Consider the following 5,731-nt stretch of genomic DNA (forward strand, 5'->3'; position numbering starts at 1 on the left):
GTTTGTCGGTTTAAATACTTTTCACCCTGTAGATGCTTGTAACGCAAGGTTTGCCTTGATGTTGTAACCTGTATGTCTCCTAAGATCCGATGATGGCGGCTTTAGTTTCGCCGAAACCGGTAATCATGGAATAAAAATAATACCTGCGATCTTGGCTGCCAGTTTATTGTGTTACACAGTCTCTTTTTCCAGATAAAGTGACTTTTCACATATTCGGGAAAGTAAAGAGACATAATGTCTACATCTGTGGCTCGGAGAACCCACACAGTGTGGTACAGGAGATAGGAACATTCACAGAGTCTACTGCGTACTTGCTTCGGCAGTACATATACTAAAATTGGAACGATACAGAGAAGATTAGCATGGTCCCTGCGCAAGGATGACACACAAAATCGACAAGCGTTCCACATTTATGCCGGCACGGTAGCTCATCAGCGAGTTCGGTCAGAGGGTTAGCTGCCATCTGTAATAAAAGAAACTGAGTCAACGGCTCAACACTGAACTTGAACGAGTGTCATGGGATATCCGCACCGATCAAAACAAAAAACAAAACAAAAAAAACTGCGACAAAAGACTATCTGGAATTGTTGTAAAATCACGCTGCACCTCAGTCACAGAAATTTCCATCATGGATAATGTTTCAACAAGATGGTACACCGTCACATTGGGGGTAATTTGTTCATCACTTCTTCAATGAATTGTTTCTGGTTAGATGGACCAGTAAAGATGGTCCTAGTCATGGTGACCACGTTCGACAGACATAACGCTTTTTATTTTAAGGATGAAGCGGTATGTTCAGCAGTTCCTGATGTGACAAATACGTGTCGGTGACGGAACATATGTAGGCAAAGATATGAAGAGAAATTGAGTGTCACCTAGATGTTCTACAGTCAACAAACGTAGAACATGTGGAACTGCAGCTGTAAACAACTTCATTTGTTAAGCTACCATTTGGATGAAACTTACAACTGTATTCATTAAAAATACACGGTCTGAAAAAACTGCAGTACCAAAAAGTCACTAATGTAGAGTTATGAGCCTTCGGCAATACATTTATCTAGGTATGATATTTAAGTAATTAACACTGCAAGAGCACGGGTTAGTGTCAGCACGAGATAGCCATTGTATATGTGAAATGCTGGTAGCTCAATAACCGGCGTAACCACCAGAAATTGAATACAAGCAGGCAAAAGTGCGTGCACAGTTTTGTATAGCTGGCGGATGTCAGATTATGGGATGGAGTTCCATGTCAGTTGCACTTGGTCGGTCAATACCAGGATGGTTAATGCTTTTTATTGATGACGCTGGAGTTGGCATCTGATGACGTCCCATATGTACTCTTCTGGAGAGCAGGCCTAGGTAACATGTCGACGGTCTGCTGAGCACGTTGGGCTCCAGCAGCGGTAGATGGCGAACGTTATCCTGTTGGAAAACACCCCCTGGAATGCTGCACTGCAAAAGATCGAATCACCAGACTGACTTACAGATTTGCGGTCAGGATGCGTGCAATAACCACAGGAGAGCTCGTGCTGTCATATGAAATTGTTCAGACCACAACTAGAAGTGTAGGTCCAACAGACGGGTTGGTTGCAGGGCGCTCACCTTGCCTCCTAACCAACTCATGGCCGTCATTGTCATCTCCACCGTGGCCAAAAGTGAGCTCTCGCTAGACACCAATGAAGTAGCTAATGGCGATATTTTCGGGTTAGTGGATCAAATAGCTCTGAGCACTATGGGGCTTAACATCTGAGGTTATCAGTCCCCTAGACTTAGAACTACTTAAACCTAACTAACCTAAGGACATCACACACTTCCGTGCCCGAGGCAGGATTCTAACCTGCGACCGTAACAGCAGCACGTTTCCGGACTGAAGCGCCTAGAACCGCTCGGTCACAGCGGCCGGCGCCGGGTTAGTGGAATGTACTATGCAGGGGCGTTTGGCTCGGAAATGTCCTAGAAATACCCGATTTGTAACAGTTCGTTCTGTCACTGTGGTGCCAACTACAGCTCACATTGCTGTTCAGATGCAGTACCATGCACCAGGCCTTTACACTAAACACGGTGGTCTTCCCTCTAGGTAGTGCCACATGGCCAGTCGTGTACAGTGGCTACATTCCTGCAGAACGAACTTCCAGTTTCTCGTAGCAATATTACAAGGCCCCTTAAAATCTCGATGAGGTGTTGATAACGGCCGTCTTTGTCAACTTAAAGACATTCTTGACTAACATAACTCACCACGTCCAATCTCAAAGGTAACTAAAGCTGGCGACTGCTACAGCGTGTATTTAAAGCTACAGCGTGTATTTACACGACTGGCGCGGAAGACATCATCTATCAGATGTAGAAACACGCCTACAATTTTCGTCTACGTCGCACACCTCCGTCTTTGCGTTGCGGTTTATTTTCCGTTAGTACTTGTAATCGGAGACAGTGTTGTTTTGGCAGAAGAGCCAACACCGTGTTACTAGTGGGGACCGAAATGCACGCGTTTTAGCTCACGCAGGCTGGCGTGAGGAGGAAAGAACTCTACTGACATGAGGTCTGGAACATGCCAAGGAATGAGAATTCAGAAAGCGGAATAAATTAAAAATGGTTCAAATGGCTCTGAGGACTATGGGACTTAACAGCTGAGGTCATCAGTCCCCTAGAACTTAGAACTACTTAAACCTTACTAACCTAAGGACATCACACACATCCATGCCCGAGGCAGGATTCGAACCTGCGACCGTAGCGGTCGCGCGGTTCCAGACTGAAGCGCCTAGAACCGCTCGGCCACCCTGGCCGGCGGACGAAATTAGTTTGATACTTCAATCCATTAAAGATGAACGTCGCTCTTGACGGTAAATTATTCACAATGTTATCTCCTCAGGATACATAGTAACTGAATATGGCGTCTTGCTAGGTCGTAGCAAATGACGTAGCTGAAGGCTATACTAAACTGTCGTCTCTGCAAATGAGAGCGTGTGTAGACAGTGAACCATCGCTAGCAAAGTCGGCTGTACAACTGGGCCGAGTGCTAGGGAGTCTCTCTAGACTAGACCTGCCGTGTGGCAGCGCTCGGTCTGCGATCACTGATAGTGGCGACACGCGGGTCCGACGTATACTAACGGACCGCGGCCGATTTAAAGGCTACCACCTAGCAAGTGTGGTATCTGGCGGTGACACCACAGAAAGAGTTTAGACTCGCTCTGTAGGTCGGTGTCTACTCAGATAGGCAACACACAAAGTCCTTGTGACGGCCATTAACTCTGCTTCTGCCCTCTGGCCGAGAGTTGTTGAATGCAGCAGCTGCCAGCCGCCAGCGGGTGCCGCGGTGCGAAACGCGCCAGGGTCGGTACCCGTGGTGCTGTGTGGGGTGTTGGCCGCTAACGGTGCGTGAAACAGCGCGACCGCCGACGCGCGCAACGAGTCCGGGATTTACGTTCGTGCGCGTAGGCGGGTCCAGGTGGCTCAACCGCGGTCGCCGCTGCCGAGACCAAATCGGGGCCGGCAGGAATCTTTGATGAGCCGGTGGGACGTCACAGGCTCGTAACTGCCGGCCGCGCCGTAACCGTTACTGCAGTTTTCAGAGTCCGTCATGCAATTTGCATGTGAATGCGGCGGCCCCAGCGCGGCGCCCAACGCGCGCAGTCCGTATACCCTGGCGAACGCGGCGAGCCGCCGTGCGTCAGGTCAGCTGCCGTAATGCCCCAGACTCGGCCCGCGCCGGCGGAAACTCTTCCCCTCGTGGGCGGAACCAGCTGGCAATGTCCGGCCTCCGGTGCGGCGCAGTAAATGCACGGTGGAGCATGGCGCAGCGAGTGCGCGACTGGGAGCGCGTTCCCAGAGTGTATTTCGCATGCTGCACGCGTCGTCCGTCCTGTGCAATATACGTAATTCACCCGACGTGAGTTGCCTTTTAATGGCGAGAAGGAGGAGTTTAGCTGCGAAGCAGCAGCGACGTCGTTTTTCGTGCCGTGAAATTCATCAAAACAAAGATAAATTTTAAAGATTTCCATATCTTGTATCCATAGTGACTTCCGTCAGACCTAACCAGGTTAACAAGTACATTCCTAGATTCTTGAAATCCGTTCGTCACTTTATTGTCCACTATAGCTCAATTCTTTTATCTTGGCGGTTCGCGCATGCCCGCCCATGCCAGGAACTGCATTGCCAGTTCAGCGCCATAGTATAGTATAGTTCGCAAACTTACGTTTTAGGGGTGAGCGCGCAGTTCATGAAGTAAAGCCACCACGGCCGCATTAACCCTTTCGCTGCTACAGAGATGTGCTCCCCGCATTTTGTCATCACTGCACTGCTCGCCTGTGCAGACACATGGTGTTCCGACTGCTTTGACACACTTTATCAATCGATTTCACAAAAACTATTCGGCCCAAAAATTTGATTTTTACACATCTTCTTGACTGATACCTTCCCCTCATAAATGACTTAATTTTGTTTCGATGTTCAACGCAGTTATTGTGCAGCATTAAATGTAGTAAACCATTGCACGAAATTTTGAAGAGTTTGCAGAGGTAAAAGTCCATAGCGAATACATTCCGTATGATCGATTTTAGGTGCCACTAGAAATTTCAAAAAATTACATTCAAACGAATAAAATTCATGAAGTAAGACACTTCGATATTGTTTTTAAATAAAGAAAATATTACGCAATCAACAAGGTTTGAACTCAGAACGTTTCGCTCAGCAGCCCAACACTGTAACCACTACGCTAACGTAGCTCGTCTCTCAACAGACTTCCTGGAGGAGTTTAAAATATCACGCAAAATACCGACAATCACTGTTGGTATGACTATGAATTACGTTTCGTCGAAGTACAACAGGAAATAAACAATTACCGCTGTTCTTTATTGCGAAAAAGCGGTTAGTGAGAATGATACAAACACCTTTCCTTGCTATCGCCTGAATTAGTAGGCTTATTGCTTGTTTGGTTTATTAATTAATGCAATAGGAAGCAATCGGTATAAAGAATGATTTTTCCAAACTTACTATAAAAGAAAGTCTGCTATCAAGACATTGATTTTGTTCAATTACTTTATGTATGACTGAACGTTTCTAAAACTGAAGCCATTCATCCGTGCTCTGCACTGCAGTCGAGATCTGGAAATGTCGTTTTCTGTTCATTGGCTGACTGTGTTTTGCGACGTAAGATGCGCAGAACGAACCTAAACTCGGCCGCCGTCGTAAATGAGGCGCACTTTAATAACCGAGAAACGATCGTTACGTACAGGGTGAATCACGTAGGACGTGACAACTCTTTTATTTCGGGAATAGTTCCAGATATCGAAACATGTTAATGGCGAGAGAAAAGAGTTTAACTGCGAAGCACTATCGATGTCGTTTTCACGCCGTGAAATTCATCAAAACAAAGATAAATTTGCCGGCCGGAGTGGTCGTGCGGTTCTAGGCGCTACAGTCTGGAGCCGAGCGACCGCTATCATCGCAGGTTCAAATCCTGCCTCGGGCATGGATGTGTGTGGTGTCCTTAGGTTAGTTAGGTTTAATTAGTTCTAAGTTCTAGGCGACTGATGACCTCAGAAGTTAAGTCGCATAGTGCTCAGAGCCATTTGAACCAACCAAAGATAAATTTTAAAGATTTACACATCTTGCATGCATAGTGACTTTCTTCAGCCCTATCCAGGTTAACAAGTAGATTCCTAGATTCTTGAAATCCGTTCGACACTTTATTGTCCCTAACAACCGAGAAACGATCATCAAATACAGGGTGAAT

The 5,731-nt window shown here is 46.8% G+C and overlaps 1 non-coding gene across 1 annotated transcript; it reads left to right on the plus strand.

Moving 5' to 3' along the window:
- Nucleotides 1-307: 307 nt before the first annotated feature.
- Nucleotides 308-414, plus strand: LOC124796958. Its single transcript, XR_007016851.1, has one exon. It is a non-coding gene; the product is annotated as a U6 spliceosomal RNA (small nuclear RNA).
- Nucleotides 415-5,731: the final 5,317 nt, after the last annotated feature.

Source organism: Schistocerca piceifrons, chromosome 4 (assembly GCF_021461385.2).
Source record: "Schistocerca piceifrons isolate TAMUIC-IGC-003096 chromosome 4, iqSchPice1.1, whole genome shotgun sequence".
Classification (NCBI taxonomy): domain Eukaryota; kingdom Metazoa; phylum Arthropoda; class Insecta; order Orthoptera; family Acrididae; genus Schistocerca; species Schistocerca piceifrons.